At 39.0% G+C, this 25936-nt stretch overlaps 1 protein-coding gene across 3 annotated transcripts in view; it reads left to right on the forward strand.

Annotated features, from left to right (window-relative positions):
• ntf3 (neurotrophin 3) overlaps positions 1–25936 on the forward strand; it is a 53641-nt gene that overhangs the window by 24208 nt on the left and 3497 nt on the right. Inside the window, exons 1-2 of one of the 3 annotated variants that reach the window (XM_020714204.2) lie at positions 9152–9231; positions 9465–9580. The exons of 1 other annotated variant lie outside the window; for it this stretch is intronic. The gene's annotated coding sequence lies outside the window, so the exon portion shown is untranslated. Of the gene's footprint in view, positions 1–9146; positions 9232–9464; positions 9581–25936 lie in introns of those variants that run through there. One more of the 3 variants, XM_020714203.2, reaches the window with a different exon arrangement.

The following is a 25936-nucleotide window of genomic DNA, read 5'->3' on the forward strand; positions in this document are numbered from 1 at the left end:
TAAAAGATGCTGGTCGGGGAAACCAAGAATACCAAAGATTCTCAAGCAGGGGGAAAAGAGAAAGATTTTCAGAAAAGTAAAAGCTGTAAAAGAGTGGTAAAATGAAGCTGAACCAAATATTTCAACTCAAAAAAAGGAAACAAAATGTTGCCAAGGCTGAAATGAGGCAATTAGAAAATCCGAGTGCAGTTTGTGTGGACGTTCTGCGGGCATTCATGTCTCACCTCACGTGTGCTGCATTTGTGTACATGTGGAAGCAACTGCAATCAGGGTGAGGATGTTTCAGAGGACAGAGGATGTTTCGTGAAAAAACACAAATTCTTCTCTAATTCGTACATTTGTGTCAGATGTCTCATGACTGGGAACTCCAAAGTCCAGTTTGGGGCTCCTTAAAAAACAGCAGTTGGAGCCACTTCCAATGACATAAACGTTTAGAAAAAGACAGCAATGTAACCGTTTTCTGTGCCTGTGACGGTGTACCACCGTCAGCTGGTGGTGGGGCCCACATCGTTTATTTACTTTATGTATAAGACTGTTTCCTGTGACCTTACCTGTGGACTAATGGAGATCAACGCCCAGTAGGAGGGGCTTATGGGTTAAAAGGAAGTGTCACAGGAAGGGAAATAGAGAGAGAGATGGAGGTGGCAAGACCTGTTGTGCCCTGCGTGGAGCAATTGTGGTGCTCAAAGTTCTTGATGGAAGGAAAGAACACTCTCACCTTGGCTCCTCTGCATTATTTCCCGGAGGGACCCTCGACAGTGCCCCAGCAAAGTATTTTCTTTCCCATTTGACCTATAGAAGCACACAAACACAGGATCTTTTTTTTGCTTTCTTTGGTTTTTGACTTACTGGTCATTGTGAGATGCTCTGGCCACATTCCAGTTACTCCAGGCTTTTTCTACCTATCTGCAAAATTAAGGCCAAAGTTTAGAAACTCGTATCCTGTCAGGAGAGCAGAGGTGGAGGCAAAACTCCACCCATTTACATTCATTAGGAAGAATTAGAGTCAGTCCGCTTGAAAGCAGAGTTTAAAGGGAACGCTGATTACAGCCGTTAATCAGAAAAAACAACATTTTTCCTGTGAATGGGAAATACTCTAATCAAGTGTTGTGGTCTTTGACTGCATAGTCTAAATGACTTTCATGTGTTGTGCATCCACAGAATGTTTACATTCTCTTTGCATTGAGAAGATGGGGACGTGCGTTAATTCTGATCATGCACACTTCCAAGGCCATTAACCCGCTTATACCATGGTCACTTACAAAACATTTAAACATTCAATCGGTTTTTAGTCCTTTACTCGTTTTATTTTTTGGGTTTGGATCGCTTTTCTCCAAAAAAGAGGACTATTTGTTACGAACCTCCGATCTAGACTGCAGCGGCAAAGGAAAGCGATAAATATGCTGATCATCAGGATGGGTTAAATAAAGCATCAGTTCAGAGAGAAAGATCACCTCTTACCGCTTGTTTCTGTCCAGATCTTAAAGCAAACGTTTGTTTCAAAGAAGCAGGTTTTATCACTTTTTAATCCACACCCAGCAGCCAATCAGAATCGAGAATTCACCCAAACCATGGTATATTTCTTGTTGTTTACTGATGTTAAAACTATTTTGAGGGGAACAAGACGCTCTGTAAAAATGTAGTTGGGTGTTATTTTAAATACGCTGACATGGCCAATGCATAGCGGTGTCAGACTGTGTTTGTGTCACGTGTTACATCCAAGTTAGCGTAGTCACAGTAATGTTTGCATTAGCGGTATCAGTCTGCTATTTTATGTGTTGCAGAGACGGTTGGGTGTTATTGTATGCACTAACCCAGCTGAAGTGTAGAGGTGTGAGACTGTAGTTTTAACGCGTTACAAACAAGGTTGGACGTTATTGTAACTACCCTAATGTAGCTGACTTGTGGCGGGGTTGGACTTTGCTTTTTTTATGTGTTGCTTGAGAGTTAGCGTAGTCACAGTTAAGTTTATTTAAGCAGTATCAGTCTGTTTTTTCACATGTTACAAACAAGGTTGGGTGTCATTAAGCTAACATGGATAAAATGTAGTGGGGCCAGACTGTATTTTAAGTGTTGGGGACTAAGTTGGTAGTTTGTCACGGTAAAGTTTGATTTGGTGGTATCAGTCTTTTTTTTAACGCATTCCAAACAAGGTTGGGCGTTTTTGTAAATACGCCAACGTGGCTAACATGTAATGGTGTTGGACTGTGCTTTTTTTTTTTTTTTTTTTTTTTTTGGGGGGGTTTGATCACATTTATTTTGTATTACATCTATTTTTTTTTTTTTTTCTGTGCTTTTTATTTTATTTTGTGCGTTGCTAACAAGGTTGGGAGTTAGGGTAGTCACATTAATGTTCGTTTTAGCGGTAACCGTCTGTTTTTTTGCGTGTAGGAAACAAGGTTGGGAGTTACAGGTATTGTGATTACGCTAAGTGTTATAAACTATTTCTAGAGTTACTGTGAACGCAGTTAATAAATCTGACTGATTGATGAACTCATTTCTGACTCTTTTGTCTCGCTTAATGCGCTCTACAGTTCAGTGCGCCTTATGCATGACATAAGTTCCCAAACAGACCATTCATTGATGGTGTGCCTTAGGATTTGATGCAGGCTCATGCAATAACATGAGCCTGAAAAACCAGTGCACTGGTGTCACTGTGGACTCTGTAACTTCACGTCTGCATCGGCACAGCACATTTCAGCAACAGTCAGTGTTTTTTGTTGCTGTGGTGACGGTTTATGACCACAGGATTCTGCCATGAGACCAGCGAGCTTTCCTGGGCTTGAGACACTCCAGTCCAGAGACGACAGACTCTTTGGATTCTACACATCATTACATCTGTGTCGAGGTGCAGACAGGAATGTGTTCTCCACAGGCATGAAACCATTCATCTCCAGCACGGGCCCTGAAGGGGCCTCCATGCTAAACCTGTAATTATTTTCCTGTTAGGGTCAGTGTTTCGACACATTTGACTGATATCAAAGTCATACATTGGAAGCACAAACCTGCTTTGATTGTTGTTCTTTACAGGTTGAATCATTTAAACAGGGTTCACTGTGAAGAAGACCATTTCAGGGAAAAAATGGCTGATGATTATTTGTGTTTTTGTCTGTGATGTTTATGAAAAATTCCGTGTTGGGCTGTCACTCTCTACTGTTGGGGTTCTGCTAATGGAGGTTTTACTAATGGACACAAAACAGAAGTCAGGAACTCTGTAGTTCCACTCCGTCTGCACCCTGCTCGTTTCTTTTTCCTTTACCCGTCCTGCACACTGTAAAATGTTTGGAATTCTTTGACGCACTGTTAAGGTCAGTGTCTTTTCAGTATAATGTGGTTTGGCTCAGAGCCAGACATGTGTCCATACACGCTTCCAAACCTTCGTTACTTCACCCTCTTCACCTTGTGTCCCCATTGCAGCCGCATACCTTTCTTTCAATGCATCGATGGGCAATAAACTAATTTTCTCAAGCAATCATGGCGCTGAATACAAATGAGTCACCGAGCTCGAGGCGCAGAAGTACTCAGAGGGTTACTCACTGTCATTACTGGAATTCTGCCCTTCCCTCCTCTGACACCTGCAGGGGTTGAAAGACAGGCTGGAGACGACAAACCCTCTTTCCCCAAACTCTGGATAAACGTACCTGTGGGTTTCAACTTCCATTCATTTACACTATAGCAAAACTGAGCAACTTAGATCGCAAAGAAAATTTCTTTATCTTTGCTTTATGAAGTCTAGTTCTAGAAAATTACAGAGCATCACAAGGCATTATGGGTGGGCAACCTGTGCACCCTCTGCGGCTTACCGGGTAAAGAAGGACAGCTGCAGACAACAAGATGGCGCCTGGCATCAAGTGGAAATTGTACAACTTTAGGCCAAGGTTTATGTTTTTCTGTTCAAATATTTTATTTATTTTTCAGAAGTTAAGAATAAGGCAGCCAAATAATTATCAGACGAGTTCTAGTTTTTCAAATAATGCAGGAAAACGATGAATACACTGAATATACATAAACAGCTTTTTATTTCCAAGGTTATTTACCATATATGTCCAATTAAATGTCAAGGTTTAGATTTTAAATGCCATAGTTAACATGAAAAAGTTTCCAGAATTGTAACACCCTTTGTCAAAGGCTTAAAAATGTGAATCAATGGTAACTGTTGGGGTCGTCAGTACAAAATAAAGTTTAAGTGAGCAGGGTTCGCTTAAAATGGGGCAAAAACAATAAACATTATGTTCCTTCCGAATTTGACATTGATAAAAGTAAAAACTTTTATTAAAGCTTGAAGCAGTAAAAACCGTAACTGTTAAGAGTCGCCAGTTAAAGTTACGTTTTTTTTTCTAGGGGGGAGGAAGTTAAGGACTCTCAGGCTATGACCAAATTTTCTCACTTACCCCCTAAATGCTAAAAAAACTATAAAGTGCTGACCAATTTAGTGCCCTGTAACTTATATGCAATTCGGACAGCATGCTCACTACTTTTTTTTTAACAAAACTAATCAACACAAGCGTTTCATGTAGACTATGTATGACTCTTCTGTGTTCTGCTGACGAAAACGTGGATGGTTTATAAAAAAAATACATTTATATAATTTTTTCACAATAATTGTTCAAACCCAATGCATTGTGGTCTATATTTGTCCCAATCTCGTGAGCATCGATGCACACTGGTTTTTGTAGAGACTTCTGGCAGATTTCTTGGGCACTCGATTCTAGAATTGTAGATTCAGCCCCTATATAGTGCATTATGTTGTGAGTAGTGAAGGAATTCAGATACGAGCCCAGTTATGGCCGATGATGTCTCGGCGCCATCTTGTTGTCTGCAGGCAGGTCCTCTTTGCCAGATGGTGAACACTGAACACTTTCTCCTCCTTTTTTCTTTGACGTCTCTGAACAAAACACAAACTTTTCCACACATTTGTGGACCACAAAGGGGCCGCATGTTTAGCATATAGCTAACGTCACACTCGTCCTATAACAGTCCAGTGCATAGACCTAGAACTTGGAAAAAACCCGTACTCTGATGTTTTTGTTGTTGGTGTGTAAATAAATCAAATTCAGACATTTGACTAAAAACTGTTCACCCTTATCTGGATGTCTTACTCGGCCTCTCCTGAAACATCTGGATTCAATTTGACAGCATTAAGGCTCAGACATTACTGGGCGAAAATCCCTCTAGAGGATTTGCCGGTTTGGCACACTGCTCCACTAAGCCTGTCACTAAGCGCCCCCCCCCCCCCCCCCCCCCCCCCCGAGCGCTTTACCACTCTGGTTTCTATGAAACTTCTCAAAGTCTCACTTTGGTGTAGTTATTTTTTTATTTTTGGTCTCAAACAGGGGAGAAATGAATGGGGTAAACATGTGGTTATTTTCAATAATATCAATATTGGTTGGGAATAAAGAGGAGCGACTTGGCCCAGTAAAGTTTTTCTGTTAAATGACATTTTTTTCATTTGGAGCCTCATAAAAACCCTTTTTAACTGACAGATTACCGGTAAAACAAATGTAATGTTGGTGCTTCCATAGCAGCATTTCAGTGCTTAAAAAAATGATCAACTTCCGGAGGGTGTTGAACTTTAGCTGCTAAGGTACCTGTGCACCGTTCTGCTGTAGTCTTACAGATCAGATACATACATTATCTCAATCAACTGCTCGTTGATGCAAATGTCTAATTAGCTAATTACATGGTAGCAACTCAACGCATTTAGGCGTGCAGACATGGTGAAGATGATCTGCTGCAGTTCAAACCGAGCATCAGAACAGGGAAGAAAGGTGATGGAAGTGACTTTGAATGTGGCATTGTCTGAGGATTTCAAAAACAATTGATCTACTGGGATTTTCTCCCACAACCATCTCTACAGTTCACAGGGAATGATCAGAAAAACAGAAACTATCCAGTGAGAATGCATAGTTGATGTGAAATGCCTTGTTGATGCCAGAGGTCAGAGGAGATTAACTGGTTCCAGCTGATAGAAAGACAACATGAACTCAACCACAGGTTACAACCAAATTCTGCAAAAGAGAATCTCTGAATGCGCAACACGTCCAACCTGGAGAATTTGGCGTCAGCAATATGAAAGCATGGATCCATCCTGCCTTGTATCAACAGTTCCGGCTTAGTACCAGTTGAGCATGGTTCCAATGCCACAACCTACCTGAGTATTGTTGCTGACCATGTCCATCCATTTCTGACCACAGTGTACCATCTTCTGATGGCTACTTCCAGCAGGATACCAGCAGTCACCAGATCTCAACCCAATAGAGAACCTTTGGGATGTGATGGAACAGGAGATCAGCATCATGGATTTGCAGCCGACAAATCTGCTGCAAATGTGTGATGCTGTCAAGTCAATATGGACAAACTCTCTGCGGAATAATTCAAGAACTTTGTTGAATCTATGCCACCGAGAATTAAGGCAGTTCTGAAAGCATAAATGGGTCCAACCCGGTACTAGCAAGGTGTACCTAATAAACTGGCCGGTTGAGTGTAGACATATGCATACATACGTAGATATGACAGTATTTACCTGGCTGTGTCTGTGTAAGTAAGGTTACACAAAGTCAGTTATTGTAGGTGTTCTTAAAATAACTGTTCATGTATGATAAAACAGAGAGGTAAGTGAGAAAACACTTACAGGAACATATTATACATTCCTGCTCTGGAATCTGGTTGGAGAACTTTCACATCTAAATTCAAAACAGTCAAACATCTGAATGTGACACAGACCATAAAAGCAGCTTGTGACATACAGAACATTTTTATCAGGAAGGAAATGTCAGGTCTCTAAGACGTGGAATTTAAGTTAGTGTGCCTTCAACATTCTTTCCAGCCATGATGACTCTGTTGGACTCCGGCTTTCCTGCTATTTGTGAGTTTTTTTTCAACTAACATTATAAACACAACTAACAACGTTTGATGCAACTCAGAAAGACTTTAGAATTTGAAGAGACATTTATGTGGTCCCAAGTTTAAATGTAAGAAATATTAAATGAAAGATTAAAGGCCGTATCACACAGCCACAATAAACATTTTGCGCATATTGAACAGATGAAAATTGGTCATATGTGAATATACGTGGAAAAAGTGAGAAAGGTTGTCGTCTGTACGTGAAATTTTCATAGATGCATCACAGATGAACCATGCAAAGAATGCAAAAATCAGGGTAGAACTGTGTGTGATTATTGCTGTTTAGTGCCGTTTATACGCAATTCATTAGTGATTTGTGCGTCAATTACGTGACTTTACACCATGGGCCGGGTAAATACTCGATTCTGATTGGCTGCTGGTTGTGCATTAAAAAGTGATAACACACAGTGATAACCGCACGCCCCAAAAAGAAGTTCCGGTCACCTATCTTAAATCTTCTGTATCACTGTGCTGGCTTCTTTAAAACAACATTTAGCTTCATCATCTGGACAAAAACAAGCGGTAAGACGTGAACTTTTTCTCTGAACGGATGCTTTATTCAACCCATTGGGACAATCAGCATGTATATATATATATATATATATATATATATATATATATATATATATATATATATATATATATATATATATATATATATATATATATATATATACATATATACATATGTATGTATATATATATACATATATACATATATATGTATATATATATATCGCTTTATATCGCAGAATCTTGACTCCTTGTCACGTTACCATGACAAGGCGCTGCACCACGTGTGAAAAAGTCCGCTATTTGTGAAAAAAGCGATCCAAAATAGAATAAAAACAAGAATTAAGGACTAAAAAGTGGTTATTATTTATTTATTTTGTAAGTGACCATGGTATAAGCAGGTTAATAGCTTTCGAAGTGTGCATAATCACTTTTTAACGCACTTCGCGGGAGCAACCGTCCAACAGGGGGAAGAAAAAGGTGATAATGCGTACTTCGTAGGCCATTAAACCTTACTTTATGTAATATGTGCGCCGTATACGTGATATGAAAGGTATATATCAATGGTTCATGTACGATAGGTCCGTTGAACATCCATGAAATGGTTGTGGAAAGCCATCAAATTTACATATGCATCTTGCAGAATCGAAAAAAAATTAATGTAATGATTCCATGTAAACTACATAAAATATGCGTAAACTGCCTAATTCTCAACCGATCGAGAATTTTGGCTCAAAACCGAATTCACGTAAAGACCCGCTGGCCGAAAAACCTCGACAGACATCTGTGCACATCTACAAATGACGAACATTGTTTATCTCGAAAGAATAAACTTTCATAAGTGGAAAATGTGGAAAATGTACAAAACGTACGTTGTGGCTGTGTGACACGCCTTTAAAACAGGGTAAACGGTGCAAACATGTAGTTTTTTTTTTAAACCAACCTGGCATCTATAAGAATCAAACCAAGTTGTATAATTAAGTTGTAAAAAATAATCTAAAAAGGAGAAATCATTGTCATCGTAGTGCATGAGGGCTAAAATCTCTTATGGGACTCAAAAAAATAGTTTAAAATCCACCAATGAAACCAAAAGACATGTGTCGGGGATTTCTCAAGGAAGTTTTGCCCACAGGACCTGTTGCTTGGCAGCCCTTTTGTTCCAAAGTTTGAAATTAGCCGATTTTCACATTTTCATACAATATGAGAAATAAAAACTTTTGTCAAAGAGAACTTAACAAAATTTCACACACAAACCACAAAGTTAAATCTTCAACCTGAGTCAAACTTTGACCTCGGGAAGTGGGCGCTTTTTTGAATTTCCCAAAAATGAATCATCTTTAGTATCGGCTAGAAATTAAAACTTCTCTTAGGACTTTTAATCTATCACCTCCTAACTCCATCAGCATTGTTGGGTAGCTTCCTAGGAAAATATGTTGGAATTAGCCATTAGCGCGAAATTGGTGTTCCCCTGTTGCTCGCACAGTTTTTACTAGGATACTGTGAAACTGTAATAGATAAACTGTTGGGTCAAGCTCAATGAAATAACGATATAACATAAAAAATGAACCTATCAGGAGTGTGGGTATGGTTAAAAAACCTTGGTTGCTAAGGAAATCCAAATTTTTTCTTTTGCTGATTCTTCTGAAAATTACATCGACATGTTTGTGACCTCCAGGGAACCAAACGTGGAATGGTTGCTATGGAGATAAACCAACAGAAAAACTGCTGCCATTTTGAAAAAACTATTTTTTCATGGATTTGTCACATGTATAGAGGCAGAGCGACAGGCCTGAAGCAGCAGCTCAGCCAGTGAGGGTAGGTAAAAAGGGGGCAATGGCGAGGGCGGTCCTATGGGCCATACCACGCCGCTTGCTGCTTTAATCATGTTGTGAAGCTTTCCTTTTCCACAAAAAAAAAGAAGGTTTTTTTTCAAGTTCACGAAGAAAACTGTAGAAATAATGCCTAACATTGCCTGTTCCTTTCTCTCTACAATATATAAAACGCACATTTCTGGCACCGATCCATCAAGTAGTTTTTATTTGATTTAGGTTTGGAGCCTAAAAACCATGAAGATCTTGCCGTAGACTGGTGCAGCCTGGCAGTAGATGGCACTCTCGGCATCAGCCGTCACAGACACCGGTGCAGGCTGACAGGACACTGCCAGGTTGGCTGGGAATTAAAGTGTTTTCTTGGTCCCAGTTCTTTTCATCCATCTTGAAATCCCTTAATCCTCTTTTACTTGTTCTTATTGAGCAGCCATACTTAAAATTGCTCTGTAATGCCATTACCTCAGTGTCACGAGTTAATTAGCTCTTTATCCTGATATAACCAAGCCTGTTGTTTTGTGATGACTTTATGTCCTGATCTTAGCATATCCTCGGAGAGGTCTGTCAGATGGGATGTGTGTCAAACCGGCTTGGCATTTTGTTGACTCTTATTTAATTGAAATGTCAGACAGGAGACAGAAAGAGCCTGGAGTTGTGGCTACATCTGTTATTGAACTTGTTTTAAATAGCTGTTGGCTGAGAAGGAGTTTGAGAAAAATGCTTCAGAAAGATCACATCAGGCAAAAACCGGACTTCCATTTTATCCCTGAAAGGTTTCGGTCTTGAATCTAATTCAAGAATTTTGTAATTGTTTTTGAAGATAAAAATGAGCATTTATGAAGTGTACTTTAACATCAAAGTTTGACGAGCGGCTGGGTGGCTCAGTTGGCTGAGTGTAGGACCTGGAAAACCAGGGTTTGCATCACTGAGGATGAGCTTCTTCCAGTGTTGGTCTTTGGGCAAGACTCTCTCCGCTACTGTCAAACTATGTAGCCACAAGGGGGCCCAAGTCTGGGTCTCTCTGTGCCGGTCCCCTGCTGGATAGAACACAGGGTTGTATAGGGAAGGGCATCTGGCGCAAAAATCTCTATCAAAAGAACCTGTGTGACTCGGTGAAAGCTGATTTGCTGTGGTGACCCCTTAGCCGAAAGGTAAACAACAACTACAACTTTAACACCAAAGTTCAAGCCTTACTTTCAAACCTTTTTTGTTTTTTTTATTTTTATTCTGCAGTATTTTTTATTCTGCAGTGTGGTTGCTCACTAATGAGCAACCACAGTGGGAATACACACAGTCAGCGTGTTGATGAACTTTCTTTTGTCGTAATTGGTCAAATTCTAAATAAAAGCTGCACAATTAGACACATGATAAATAACCATGAAACAAAACAGTTGAAAGTTTTCAGGAAAAGTGTCCTACTAAAGCATTCAAAACATCCTATGCAGTGAACGCAGTTCAGCACATATGTCTTTTTTACATCAGCCGCACTTATTTTGCAAGTATTGAATAAATCTTTTGTTGTGTCTTGATTTCTAATCAGTCTGTTCTATGCTGCATGAATTTGCTTGTATAATATTTCTGATATAGTCACACAGTTTTGTCCATTTTTGTGAACTGTGGTTGGCTATATAATATTCTGTTAAACAATTTTAATTTAATTGAAAAGTACATTTCTGTTCAAATAAACCTTTAAAATTGGTCTGTAGTATCCAATGTACTTAAATGTACAAGATTTATACAAGTCATTAATGAGGCAATATAAGTTAATCATCTAATTTATGCATTTTAATTCAAATTAATTACCAACTAATTGAACAGTTTTTTGGCACCAACCTAAACTGAAGTGACTTCAGTTTGGAGTGACACCACTTGATTCTCCAAAAGTTGGGCTGAAGTTGAAATCTGTGCTTTGAGTGGCGTTAGCTCCGCCCACTCCAGCAACACGTCAAAAATGGCAGACGGCCAAACAAAGTGCAATTTGAAAAAGAAAATATTCTGGTTTGTGCCGAGTTTTGTAACTAGACTGAGGTTTTGGTTGAAATGGATTTAGCTGAACTGAATTCATATCAGTTACAGTGTAAAAGGAGGCAATGGGACAGCATCGACAATGACCTGCAGCACCTGTCTGTCATATGCACAATGTCATTGATCTTAATCTGACCTGACCTTTTGCAAAAATTATGATATAAATAGTATTCATATGTGTTGTGAGAGCATTTTGATGTTTCTACATGCAGTTTAGGTAGTTTTATCTTCAAAAATTGATATTTTGTGTTGAGGCACTAAATCTCCAAATATTTAGGGTGCAATTTGACCTACTTTTAAAATTCCACTCCAATCATCCTTTGATTTGTTGTCAAAAGTGTTTCCAGTGCCTTTTTGATTATTATTTTGCAGATTTTAGCCAAAAAATTAAGAAACCTGTGTCGTTTTCTAGGACACAGTTCCTTAGAAATTCTCATCTGAGTTGTGGACTATTGGGTAGAGCAACCCCGCCCCCACTTCCCTTCTTTGTAAACACTCTCCCACTAGTTTACAGCCCCTCCCACCCCCATCCTAACTTAAAAATGGCGAGCAATATTAAAGCTATTGAGCCGAAGAGTTTCGATCCAGATACCAGCTCAGAGTACAACAGAGACGCACATGGGTCAATGGTTGAAGAACTACAAAGTGCAACTCAGACTACATAGGAAGGTGGAGAAGAGCACCAAGCGGCAGTGGAGACAGGATGAAGGAAAGCTCCCCTCTCGCAGGCTGGAGGTCCACACGGTGCTTTTAACCCTTGTGCTATCTTAGATGACCCCCCCCTTCCATTGACGTGTTCCCCCTACCATGACAAAGGTGGATACAGGTGGAAAGATTTCATGTAATCCATGGACACCAGTGAAGATCACAAATCATTAAAGAAAAAAGGTTCAGAGCACTGTCTAGTGGGTCTAGATGACCCCACTCCCAATGTTAAAGTGCCTAGGATAGCACAAGGGTTACAGGCTGCCTCCATCATCTTGGGTCCAATGGGAGCCAAACCCTTTCCAGCACCACGCCTGAATGTAATCAGAGACCGACACACAAAGATCCTTAAGTCCCACTCTGTTAAACATAAATACACAAAAAAAAAGAAAAAAACTAAACAAAATGCAGCCTTAATAGTCTTCCATCACCAGAGAAAAATGCCACAAGAACATGTGGCGCTCGAATGTTTGATCAAAAGATTTGACCTCAAACACTTTATATCAAGCAACCTGTTTTTTTTTTGTTTGTTTTCTTCTTTTTGCTCGCTGAATAACTTTTCCTTATTTTACACGGCCTCCAAAATATAATATAATTAATATTTTCAGAAAGACTTTACAATTTAAATGTACAATAAGAAGATGTGTTTTTTTAAAGTTTTTTACTCAAAAAAAGTGTATAATTTGAATTTAATGGTTCTATAAAATGTTTAGCTGTCCAGCCACTCTCTATACATTCACATGTACTGTTTAAATCAAGTGTTTATTTTCTTTCATAGTTCACATGCCAACTTAAAGCAGCAAATGTCCTCTGTCATGACCCAACTGTGTGTCTTTTGTGTTGCTGTGGTCATGTGAACGGTTCGAGTGCTGGCAGCTTCCCTCTCAGCATCATGGCTGGAGTTCCAGTTTCCCGTTTGTTGAAGTTGGCCAGCAGTCGTGCTGCATGTTAGTGCTAATCCAGTGAGCACACACAAACATCCAGTGACATGCAGCCACGCATTCACATGCATTAGAGCCCAAAACAAACAGCAGCTCATCTGTTTACCACAGTTTGGTTATCTTGGCTCTGCCTCGCAGGTACTTGACACACAGAACTAAAACCAGGCAGATTACAGAGAAAGCAAACAAAAAAACAGACAAGTCAATGTGCCATGACGTCTTGTTGCCACAGACGCCACTCAGAGAGCAGCTGCGCGCGTCCGATGATCTTCTCTTTGAAGGGTAGAAAATAGAAATAACTAAAAAACCTCCCGCTACCATTTGCTGGTCACTGGACATGACGCATGACGCATGTGTCTCTGTCTGCACACCTCCATCCACCTCTGGACGAACGCATGAACACCTTGAAGACATCAAACCATGCCGGACTTTGGTGTGATGACGCCGTGTTGACACATGGAGTGCAGCCACCTGTGTGCGTTCCTGTTAAGATGCGGATTACCTGCATCAATCCCTCAGGTGTGATAAGCTCAGAAGATGTAAACTCAATCCTCTCAAAGATTCTATGCAGGGGAGGACTGCTGATAAGCACCAAGACCAAATGCGACCTTGTTTAACCCTTTAACAATCGGAGATTTTGCAGGTGAATTCCAGAGCAACAAACGCTCTTTGAACTACTGTAAGTGTTTGACTGTTTATGCGATCAACTTGTTTTAACTTGTCTAAAAGAACAGCAACAATCAGTCTCACACGGTAGGTCAGACAATGACATCAATAACAATAGCAACAATACAATACAAAGTAAAAGTCAAATAAGTCCAACACAGAGGCTTTCATCTCTCATCTGTTTGCTCAGCTGTTGGACTGGGCGGGTTAAAATAACAAACAAAAAAAAACCAATACAGAAATATCACGTTTGAAAGAGAATAAGCCTGCCCCTTAGGTACCGATTACAATACTGTACTCAGATCATATAGTAATTACCATCATCCTCTACATACAATGGTAGCTTCTAACCCATAATGCATTGCTGCTAATTCCCAAAGAATTTACAGTCAGAAAAATTATACATTCTTATCATTTGTCCATACCGCTTATAACAAGTTTGAAACATATTTAGATTCCAGCCCTAAATGATTCCACCGTTTTACTCCGTACACGGACACAAAATCTTCTGCGTGTTGTTCATCGGAAGTTGGAATTTTTCGGTTCTTCTTAATTTTTGAAAGTGTCTCTTACTATGAATATTTTTTATGTATATTATTTGGCAACGCATTACTATATGTTTTACATAGTATTTTTAATGTTTGATTTTAAACTAAGTCCTGTCATTTTAGTAATTTTGACTGTAAAAAATACTGGATTAGTATGCTCCAAATATCCTACTTTGTGAATATTTCTGACTTTTTGTAATATGTAAAATGTCTTTAATGAAGATTTATGGTTATTCCCTCAAATTTCGTGGCAGTGGTTAAGGTAGGGAAGCACCAAGCAGCTATACAATATTAGTCGTGAATTGCAATCAAGCAAAAGGTTTTACTTTATTTATTAATGAAAGATCTTCTGAGATTTTTACTTTTATATGTCTGATGAGTGTTTGCCAAGAAGGTTTAGCATTGATTAGTCCTAAAAACTTATTGTCTTTTAATTTTTAAATTAGTGTTATTCTTAACTGTTGCTTGAAATTTTCCTTATATTTACCAAAAAGTAATTGAGTTTCGTTTTATTTATATTTAATAACTGTTTGCAATCCAAAAAACATTTTTTTTTATAATATCTAGTTCATTATTGATAGTGCCAATAAGATTTTTAAAATGTACATCACGGTAAAATATATTGGTGTCATCTACAAATAATACAAACTTGTATAATTTCAGTCCCTTAAATATCTCATTAATGTACATGCCAAAGGTGCAGTTTTGAACCAAGAAACAAAACTAAGCACAGAGAAAAAGTTGCTCCAAAGAGGTCAAAACAGTCAACAAAATGAGTCATCCACAGCTTCAGTTAAATGTTTTTGCATTGCAACAATATTTAGAACTGAATCCACACCAGTAATTATGTGAAAGTGTACCGGTATTTTAAATATCACCTTAATGTTTTGACACATTTATAAATATATATATATATATATATATATATATATATATTTTTTTTTTTTTTTTTTTTTTTGCAATGCTTCAAGAAGCTTTTATTGATGATTTCCTAATCTTTATCAATAATTATACTAATATTGACTCAAAAACTGGGTGGGCAAAGCCTGACTAAACATGATCACTTCCTGTTTTCTCCTTTCAAGGTAAAATTAAAACCACATTTTTGACAGATGTGACTGAAAGTGAAAGTTTACAGAAGCTATATTTTACTTTTCTTAACCCTTGTGCTATCCTATGGGGTCAAGATGACCATTGACGTGTTCTCCCTACCATGACAAAGGTGGATAAAGGCGGAACGATTTCATGTAATCCATGGACACCAGTGAAGATCACAAATCATTGAAGAAAAAAGGTTCAGTGCACTGTCTAGTGGGTCTAGATGACCCAACTAACTCCCAATGTTAAAGTGCCTAGGATAGCACAAGGGTTAAAGCTGCATGAAAAGGCTTTCTCCCTCTTTCTATTCTTGCCTTTGACCTGATCTTTGCTCATTTTATAAGGAATTCATAATGCCAAAAGCATCCATGTTTAGAATTTTCTGCAGAAAGAAAAATTCTCAACGTTCTCAAAGTTTGACCTCATTCTTCAGTTTCAACACTATGACTCCTTTTGAAAGAGTTTAAACGTTTGATTCACCTCTTACAATTTTGAGGATTCAACAAAACCATTGAAAACATTTACACAGCTTCTCATTGTGAAGGTTTTTTTTTTCAAATGACTCCTTATTCCAGTCTATTTTTACAGTCTTCCCATTAAAAGGTTTGAGTCCAAAAGAAGATAAAAATGGTTCATGAAGTTTCAGCTCAGTTGAAGTTAGTTATGCCGGAGCTACTTCATTTAATCCTCTGGATTAAATGCATTTTGTGTAAAAGATGACGTTTTAGCTTAAGAGTTACTGAGAAATGACTCCCAGACCTTGAGTGGTTCTTTGAGGATCTGCTGCATTTGGTAATTCCAGGTTAATTGGATCTGAAACATGGTGGAAAAAAAGGAAGCAAAAACGTTTGATTGGTCCATTGGTCTGGATGAATCCTTTTAGATTTTATTCTAAATAAAATGACTCATGAAAAAATGATTTTTTTTTCTTGTTGTAGCTGGAGCTGATTTAGCATATCATAGTATTTCTTTAATGTGATGAGAAAAAGATACAATAAAATATATACAGTCAGGACCATAAATATTATGACAGACACATTTAATTTATTTCTAATTTTGATTCTGTACATTACCACAGTGGATTTTAAATAAAACAACTCAAATGCCATTGAAGTGCAGACTTACAGCTTTTGTTCCATGGGTTGAACAAAAAGATAGCATAAAAATGTGAAAAACTAAAGCTTTTTTGTGCTTTAGTTTAGAGCATTTCATGGGCTCATAAGTAATTGGACAATTGACTTCCATGCTATTGCATGGGCAGGTGTGGGCAATTCCCTTGTTATGTCACTATGAGTGAAGCAGATAAAAGGCCTGGAGTTGATTAGAGGACTCGTGCTTGCATTTTGATGATTTTGCTGTGAACAGACAACATGCGGTCAAAGGAGCTCTCCATGCTGGAACAAACCGAACATTTAAAGACTCATTTTGAGGAAAATCGTGTTTTAACATGGTCTTGTAGCATTTCTTTTATGATGGAGGGCATTACTAAAATAATTAAGGATTAAATCTGCATTTCAAAATATTTCTTTATCCAAGTCCTGGTGGAATCTGGAGCAGATGAACACAGCAAATTCTCCCTCCATTCTGATCCTCCACCTGCAGACAAACGGATCCATGAACATCTTAGTTGTCCTCGTCTGAGCTGGAATCTGGATCTAAACTGTACTGATGGATAGCTCCGATATTCCTCACCATTTTTGTTGCACCACTAATGTTAGGTTAGGGGTGTTAGTGTTAACAAAGGGATGATGGGATATTAGCGGAGAGTTACTTCCGCTGTAGATACCAAAACCATTCGGCCTGCAACAACCGTTCGGGGTCCTTTAAACTGAGGGTAACGTCACACTACGGTGGCCCCACTTGGACAAACTACGTAACGTGGAGATCTGCGCGGGCTCTACATATTTTCATTTCACGTTTCCTTTTGTAACCCAAAGTTCTTTTCCCTCATAAGTTGTGTCTGACATTATTCTTTGTAATATTTACAGAGAGATTTTGCCACAACCCACTTTGTAAAAAGATTTGTGGCTGTTAGAATGAACCTGCTGCTCCACACGAGCGAACCGTGTCTTGGGGCTTTGTTATAGTGTGCGATCAGGACAAGGGTTCGGACCGCAGTCCGTACAGTTGCTCTGTGTGAGCGAGCTGCCAGACTCAGGAGAACCGTGTCTCCCGGGAGATTTGTATCTCCAAGCAGAGAAAAAGCTTTGTGATGGTGTGTGCGTTAGTGGAGGCGGCTTTTGAATGAACAGTCCTGAGAAACCGTGCAAACTGTCATGTGAATTTGTGTTTCCAGTCGGGTCCAGACAAAATAAAGGCTGATGTTATTCCAGTTTAAGTTCACCTGCACTAAAATGTTGTTAGCACATATTAACCTTATCCTAATCCTTCCTCCGGTTCTGTTCTGCCAATAATAAAGCACTGGGCGCACAGTTAAAAAACAACAAGCGAACATGAAGTTAATATTAATAATAATAGCACATTATGAAGATAATCTTGCTCTATGTTGGAGCTCTGTTTGTTTACAACGGACAGCAGAATATCTTCTTCTGTGGTGGTATCGTCATTTGTCCAGACCAATCACTATCTGACACGTCATCGGACCAACAGACAGCCAATCACATAATGTTACGTCAGGACTAGTCCCATGACCCCGAAGGACCCCGAAGGGTTATTGCAGGCCGAATAGTTTTGGTACCTACACCGTGCCAACAGTCCTGCTCACATTTCCCACCCAATTTCTGATAAACTCCTGCCGCTCAGCAGAAACTATGTCTTAAAAAAAACAACACAGGCTTTTAGAATTTGGCTTAAAATGGCATAATAATGAATTAAAGACCACTGGGTCTTTACAATTGATAAAAGTATAGTTGGACTTGGACTTTAAACTCATTTTTACTTTCAAATTTTCGGAGGACAAAAGATGAGCAAAAACATTGAAGAACCTGCCGTCACTGCCTGTTTTGTTCGGCCTGGATTCAGTCCACTCAGTGTAAAAGCAAAACAAACCACATGAACATGTGACATGACAGCTGAGTTTGTCGGAGTATTTTATTTTGTAAGCTTCCCTAGACAGTTGGTATGCAAATTTTATGAGGTTACAGTTCAGATTAAAAGTCGTGTATGTGCGGTAAAGTGACTGAAAATACCTTATTTTGGCCCGCAGCAGCATTCACCGACTGCAAGGACCACATTTCGGCGCCTTTCAGCAAAAATCTGACCCCCGCCGCATACTCGAAAAGTCACCAAAATGTGCACACACCTCGGATAAATTGAAAATGAATTTTCCACAAAGTCAACGTCACCGCCCTGAAGACGATGACATCACGGCCAGCGATCCCGTCAAAAAAAAATTATGGGCCGAAAAAGGCCGACATTTTTTACTTCAAAATACAGTTACAAATGTAAAACACACGTGTTGGGGATATCCCACAGAAGTTTTGAAATCATAATGGGACGGCCACACTACCTACGGCTTGGCGGCCATTTTGTGCCAAACTCTGAGAATTGGCAATTTTTGTGTTTTTCCCCGAAATGGGAGAACAACACTTTTGTGTGATCGATTTTCACGAAATTGCTCACACTTCCTGCCAGCTCCAGTCTACAAACACCGCAGAAGTGTCGTTGACCTTTGACCTTGGGAGAAGGCCGCCATCTTGCATTTTTTTTAAAAAGCCCCTCTAGCGCCACATACAAACGAAAACATGTCTTAGGGATTTTTTGCGATTGTCTCGTAAATTCTCAGGCATTCATAGCAAGGTGATGTGGACAAAATGTTGCAATTAGAAGTTGTAGATATTGAACGGCGTGCGCGTGGCGAGCTAGCAAAAGTGGCACACTGTTATGACTTCTATTTTTCAATGGAATACTGTAAAAAGTGAATGCATGAATCCATGTCAGGTACTGAACGTAATGAAAAACACTGGATATGGACATATAAATAATGTGGGCGTGGTTAGAAAAAAAACACTGTTGCTAAGGACAACAAAAAGTTGACTTCTGCCGATACGTCTGAAACTGACGTCGATCTGTTCATCATCCCGAGGCGACCAAAACATAAAATGGTTGCTATGGAGATAAAATCAACAGAGAAGCCGCTATTTTGAAATTTTTTTTATTTATTTTTTATCAACTTATGACATATAGCTCTCACCAATGGAGCACTGTGATTTTCTGAGTGAGTTGATGATGCTGATCACAATGCTAGCACTTTTAGGCACAATAGCATAATTAGCATTGTTAGCATCAATAGCATTTGCAGCTTTGACTAGCCTTGATCAAAGGTGGGCGGTGAGGGCGGCAGTTGCGCATTGAGTTGGCCGTGAAAGGCGGGTTGCGTCTGCGGACCGTACAACGCCGCTTGCGGCTTTAATTTTACTTTTTTTTGAAAGACAAACTACCGTGTTGCAAGAATGTATTCACACCCACAACGTATAACTAATGTATAGCCTACTACTTATATATATTTTTTTAAAGTAAAAGTTCCTATTTTTAAACCAAAATATGATATCAGGTGTGAACTCAGTACCAAGTTTACTTTTACTGTAGGCATATGTTTTTGGTGAGCTTAAAATGAAGAGTCATATCATCTTTACTGGTTTTTGGGGTTTGCTTGCCAACACATTTGATTTAGATGTGTTTTTTCTGACGTCTTTGTGGTGAATGAGTCACTTATGACCCTTTTTCATCAGTTTGTCTGGCTTAAAGTTGACCTTTGGAGACTTTAACTAGGTCAAAAAGATCTCTGTCAAGACACGCTCAACCAAAGTTACTCTAATAGTTACCGTTTGGCAGCAGAAATGTTTTGCATCTGAAGGAGCATTTTGTAAATGGAGCTGTGTCAAAGAGAAGCTATATTTAGGAAGCTTTGGCCACTTCCTGTAAAGTTCTGGCTCAAGTTGCATATAGGACAAAACACGTCTATAGTTTCTGACCTCCAATGATCGTGAAAACGTCAGAACTGGATTGATAGGAGTTTTTCTACGTTTGCTTGGATTGCCCTTTTTAACGCAGGTTCTCTTTTACCTACACTGATGATGTAAAATCTGCTTTAGGTTTAAAGACTTTGTTGTCAGTGATGGTCATAGAGACGTGTGTTTGAAGTAGATCGATAAGGTGTGAGAAAGTGATTCCAAGTGTTGCCTTTTTTACTAAGAACACACCGTGGCACATTCAAGAACGCGCTGAGCATGGGTTTTTCAACACACTTTCAGCATATGAAGTGAATCTTGCTTTCTTTCACAGCTCAATTCCAATTTATGAAAGACTTGGTATCATAGAATTCCAGAGAAAAAAAAACATATAGTGCCCAAAACCAACATATTGTCCTCCCAGCTCGTCACATATGCATGGGTAGGGACCCCTCTGTGTCACATACTGATGCTTAGGGTGAGCACAACTCGTCGTTTTTCAATGTGCTAAAAATCTCGAAACGCTAGTGGTTGATTTTCGTTTTCAACCATTAAATTAGTTTTAATTTAATTTCTGTTTTATATTCCAAAAAAAAAGCTATTTTAAGTGGAAACAACGCATCAAGTGCTACTTTCAAACTATACGTTGAAAAAGGTTATTTTTCTTTTCTTTTTATTTTCACTATTATCATTACTAATTAGGCGGAAGTCAAAAGTTGTGAAACTTTACCGAAGTGATTTAATTGGAGCCGGCAGCACAAGGAAAACAATAGTCGGGGCCCGCCCAAACCATCAGTATGTGACGCAAAGGGGGAAATCCCTACCCGTGCGTCAATTTTTGATGAATTGGGGTGAGAACTTGTTGCCAAAACTGACTTAAAAACTTGCGTAGCGATGCCTGAATGCGTTTAAGAAGCTCGAAAAGCACACATACGCGTGTTTCCATAGACTTTTCGTAGGAAGCGGTGTGAACTTCGCATAAAATTAAGAGATATTTGCTACAAAAAACTGACAAATCTGAATTTTCTTTACAGATGTGTACATATAGAAAATACTTTTGGGAGTGTGTTGATTGTATGACATTTTCATGAAATTATGTCAGTTAAACTTGTGGTTTTATTAATTTCCTCAAACAATTACTAATACTGTTGTAAGTCATGTTTAACAGGAACAAAGAATTCTAGATGACATGGAGCGTCACATTAAACCTGGTCATGTGCGGCATTTTTCTGTGTGACGAAGCTCATAAAAATTCACGTCATGACATCACATGAGAAGCACATTTTCCTTGAATCCAGTTATGCATAAAGAACAGTGATTGGAGGCACACTGTGAGATTGTTGTAAACACGTTGATGTCAAATTCCGTAATGACTTTAATTAGGCCTAACAAGAGTTGACAATTTCCTGTCCCATAGAAAAGGGCCAAGCGTACCTTGTGACTCACATAGATGAGCATAAGGAAGCTCTTGGTGGCTCCCCGAGGCTTTGGATGTTTGTCTTGCCCTGACCTGCTCGCGTAATGACTTACTCTTCGAGCAACAGAGCCGTTACTCCTGAAGGTAGCTAGCGAGCTTTGAGTCAAAGCCAACACTTTGATCATTGTCACAACAAAGCCTCGGAGTGGTGAGAACTGGCTCTGACATCGTTGGCATATAAGACTGTTTATAAATTTATGTCTGTCAGTCCTGACAGTGGCAAGACCCTGAACTGCAGCCACGAAGTGAATTTTTCCCTTTTAACTTCACCTGTAACCTGCTGTTTTGTTATTGAAGCCTTCTGATTTCTTTTTGGGCATGACATCGCTTGGGGAGTCTTATAAAAACATCATTAGAGGGTAACACCACAGAAAACACTTTATGACACTCCAAGAGGACCAAAGTGTCAAATATGTTGTGTTTCTTGGCTGAAAGCTTATCATAAGGTCTAATTGTTTCCCTTTTTGGGGGTGTGACTTACATTTGGGTGGTCGTGGTGTAGAGGTACAGTGGTCAACCTCTGATTGGAAAATCACAGGTTCGGTTTCCACCTTGTCTGTCCATGTGTCAAAGTGTCTTTGGGCAAGACACTGAACCCCACATTGCTCCTGGTGGCTAAGGGCTGGTGGCAGTGACGCTGCCATAAGTGTGGGAATGTGTGTGTGAACGGGTGAATGGGACTAGGACCGTAAAGCAATTTGCTGTTATATAAGTATACGCCGTTTACCATCTGTGAGAAACACAGGGCGGATCTGTTTCAGTCAAACGTCTGTTTTTACTGTTGCTATTGGCTCTTGTTTTGAGCTTTTGGTACCTCCAGGCTCTGAGAGTGAAACCTGACTGTCTACAGCTTGGAGCATGAGAACATAGTGCTGACTGTTGCACCGGTAGAGAAGTGGTACGAAGGTGGCAGTATAATGGTTTGGGGCAGGATTTCCCTCATTAAGATGAGAAACAGTCATCATAAAAAGATTGAAGACAGATATCCAGATGAGATCCTGCTGTGGCAATTCAGTTTCTTTCAAATCTTTAAAATCATATTCAAACGGGTAGACATGGACATAATACAACTACGTTCAAACACTCATATTTATGCATTCAGACCAGCGCATGTGAAACATTTCATTCAGTCACAAAAACTATTTGTGCAAAGGTGAGATGGCACCTGTGCTCGAGTGAGTGTTTCTGTTCTTCTGGGGTGGATGATGCAATGTAAAAAGAAGGAGAGCCCAGTCATCCCCACACTGATTGCATTGTGGTGCATATGGAGGTGGAGAGAATCTGTCTGTAGCAGCTGCCATTGGAGCTCATAATTAGGCACCCAGAGCTCATTTTAGTGCAAATTAAATTAAAAATGCACCACTAAACTATTAGATCTACTTTATTTTAACCTTTTTAACATGCATTACTTGCTTTTAAGAAAATAAACAAGAGCTAGAGCAGTCCTGGTAACCAGCAGAAAACCCCGTGTGCATCTGTGACCAAAAAAAAAAACCCTCACATTACATAATTCTGGGGTATAACGAAACCCGAATTTACAAATTATTCCTCCAAAGTCATTGGGTATCTGTTGTTTACAGATAGGTCTAAATGTGGCATACGTCAACATTTTCACCTAATATATTTTTAAGCCACCAGTAAATGTGTGCATAAAGTTTAGTATAAATACACATAAACATCAGAACGGACACTTCTTCGTTTTTCCTGCATAACATCCTAGAAAACCTTCCTGACATCAGTTCTAAGACTCTGATGATGGACTCTTTCACATTTTGAGTTTTGCTAATAACTTCTACTGTGACAGCTTAATAGATTGCCTAGAGGCAAATCTAACAAACCAAAGTAGAGAAGAGAAAACTTTGACATCTGTCAATCAGTCGTGATATCTGACAGTTTAATGACCACCCAGTCATATCATGTGGAAACCATAGAGATGAGTTAGTTATTGACCAATTACAAGTACATTCCTGAATCTGAGCCTCTCTTTTAAAACAACAGTGTGAAGAAAAGGTCTTTTCAAGTTGGCAATTTCCTTGGATAATACAAGTAATTACAGGGCAACGCTCAATAAAAACAGTTTGAAACACTCTTGTAAAAATTGTTTGGCCACACTGTCTTATCTTTCCAGACTGACATAAATAAATGGCTGGTTATCACAGCGAGAGTGGAGAAACTAATTGTCTCTTAAGATGACGTTTAGGGAATGGCTACCTTTTCTCCAAACACAATGAAAGGATCAAATTGCCGTTAAATTCTACATAGAAATACATTTTTTGCTCACTTTTTTCTTTAATGTGTTAAGACCCGAGGTAATAGTTGAGCTAACCCTGAACACACGTATTTCTGGAGTAAAAGTCGTACTGGAGTATAAATCGCAGGAGCCAGAAAATGCATAACAAAGAAGAAAAAAATAACATAAATAAGATTATAAGTAGCACTTTTAGGAGAAAAGGTCGATGCTTCTGAACAAATCTGCCAAGCCCGGCGTAATGTTACGTTCTCACCAAACACGATTCACATGTCTAATTCATGTCCGCTACCCCTTTTGACACACTCAAATTCAATGTTCAACCCTTGACCAAAAATCTGTTCATGAACTAGATGCACTCATCAATTGGGGAAGAAGCTACTTTCAAGCTTTTAGCCTCATCACCACACGGTAGGATTGACTGTATATCGCATTTGCAATGCATGGCAGACATGGATGATGGTGAGAGATGAGGTTTATGTATTTTGAAGAGCTCTACAAAAACACCAGTAATCACGTCTCCATGACATCATTCAAACTTGATTTTAATGCGATCTTTTACTTTGTAGTGCAGGAGTTGCATCTGAATGACGGCGCTTTCAGCGGTACTTCTATCTCTCTTTGACCCAGTTTGATGGCTTACTTAATAATAATAATGTCTCGACGCAAATACGAAAAATATCATAAGGTTCAGGAGGAGAACGATCAAATTCTCAATCCTGTTTGTTTTTGACGGCGTCTCTTGTTCTGCATTGCAGTCAGTAGCAAATACTGATACACACACCTACAGTGCCCTCTAGTGGTTGTTAGTGGGAAACAACCGCTAAAGGGCGACTGGTGTTTAATGTGAAAAAGATGAATATATGGGCCTATTTATGTAAAAATCATCAGAAATAAGTCCCTTATGAGTATAAGTTACACCCTTGGTCAAACTATGCAATAAAAAAAACGTATACTTCAAAAAATAATGTAGGTCTACTTTGGTTCTATAACCCAAAATGTGATATCCACACATGTGGACGCCAAGTGTTCAGGGGTTAAGGCTTTGTAATATGCTATAGCTTCCTGAAGTTTGATTTGCATTTTAACAAATGTTACATTGAATTGGTTTACAAAATATGCATATAGAAATACATAAAAAATGATCAATATTATTTCAATACGACCAAACAGGACTGGAGTGATTGAACAATGTGGCTAAAACGTAAAAAGGGTACAGAGAAGTTATTGACCTTTGTCTGCATCTTAGAAAATCTGTCTTTTTTATTTTAAAACTGGTTTCAAGGAGCAAAAATTCCCAGTTATTCATAAGCCTATTAAATCTTTAGTAAAGCATCAATAGAAAATGGCAACTTATGTGTCCTTTTAATTGAGCTAATCGTGCAGTGAAAGAAGGGTGTGCGTTTCTCAGGAACACCCTGACTTGTGCAAGCATGCAAAACAGCATTTGTCTGCAGATAAGAGGACTCTGTAAAGATACATCAAAATATTAAAGAATGTTTATTTTGGAGGGACAAAACCATTGCAAGCACATCATTTTTGATTGCAAGCCATAAGAGTTTTATTATTCAAATTTATGCCATCAGAAAAAAAAGGTAGGGAAAATGAATTGTAATACTTTAAAAATGCATTTCTGGAGAAGAGTTGAATGACTGCAGGGTGAAGGCAGGATGGTAAACAGCCCCCAGGGACGAGAAGCTCTCAGAGTTGTTAAAACAGTGAAACCAACAGTGTCAACAAGTTGTAGAGAACAGGAAAGTGTTCGTGTCACCGATGTCTCTCAGACAGTTTGAAACTTGTAGAGCCATTGGTCTTCTCTGGAAGAAAGGTATGTTGTTCGAGCTCCAACTTGTTAGTTCATAAAAGTGCATGTTGGGTCTCAGACAGGAGAAGAACTGCAGGTATTTACATCGTGTTTTCAAAGTTCTCCCTCACAATAGGTTAAGGGATTAAGAGCTTCAAAGTAGGACACTTTGGTACCCTTAAACCCCCGGTCATTATTTAAGGACGCATTTGTCATGCCATAACCAGAAACATTTTCAAAAATCACAATATGTGTTTGTTGCAACTTTTTCA

Source organism: Oryzias latipes, chromosome 23 (assembly GCF_002234675.1).
Source record: "Oryzias latipes chromosome 23, ASM223467v1".
In the NCBI taxonomy this organism is placed as follows: Eukaryota; Metazoa; Chordata; class Actinopteri; order Beloniformes; family Adrianichthyidae; genus Oryzias; species Oryzias latipes.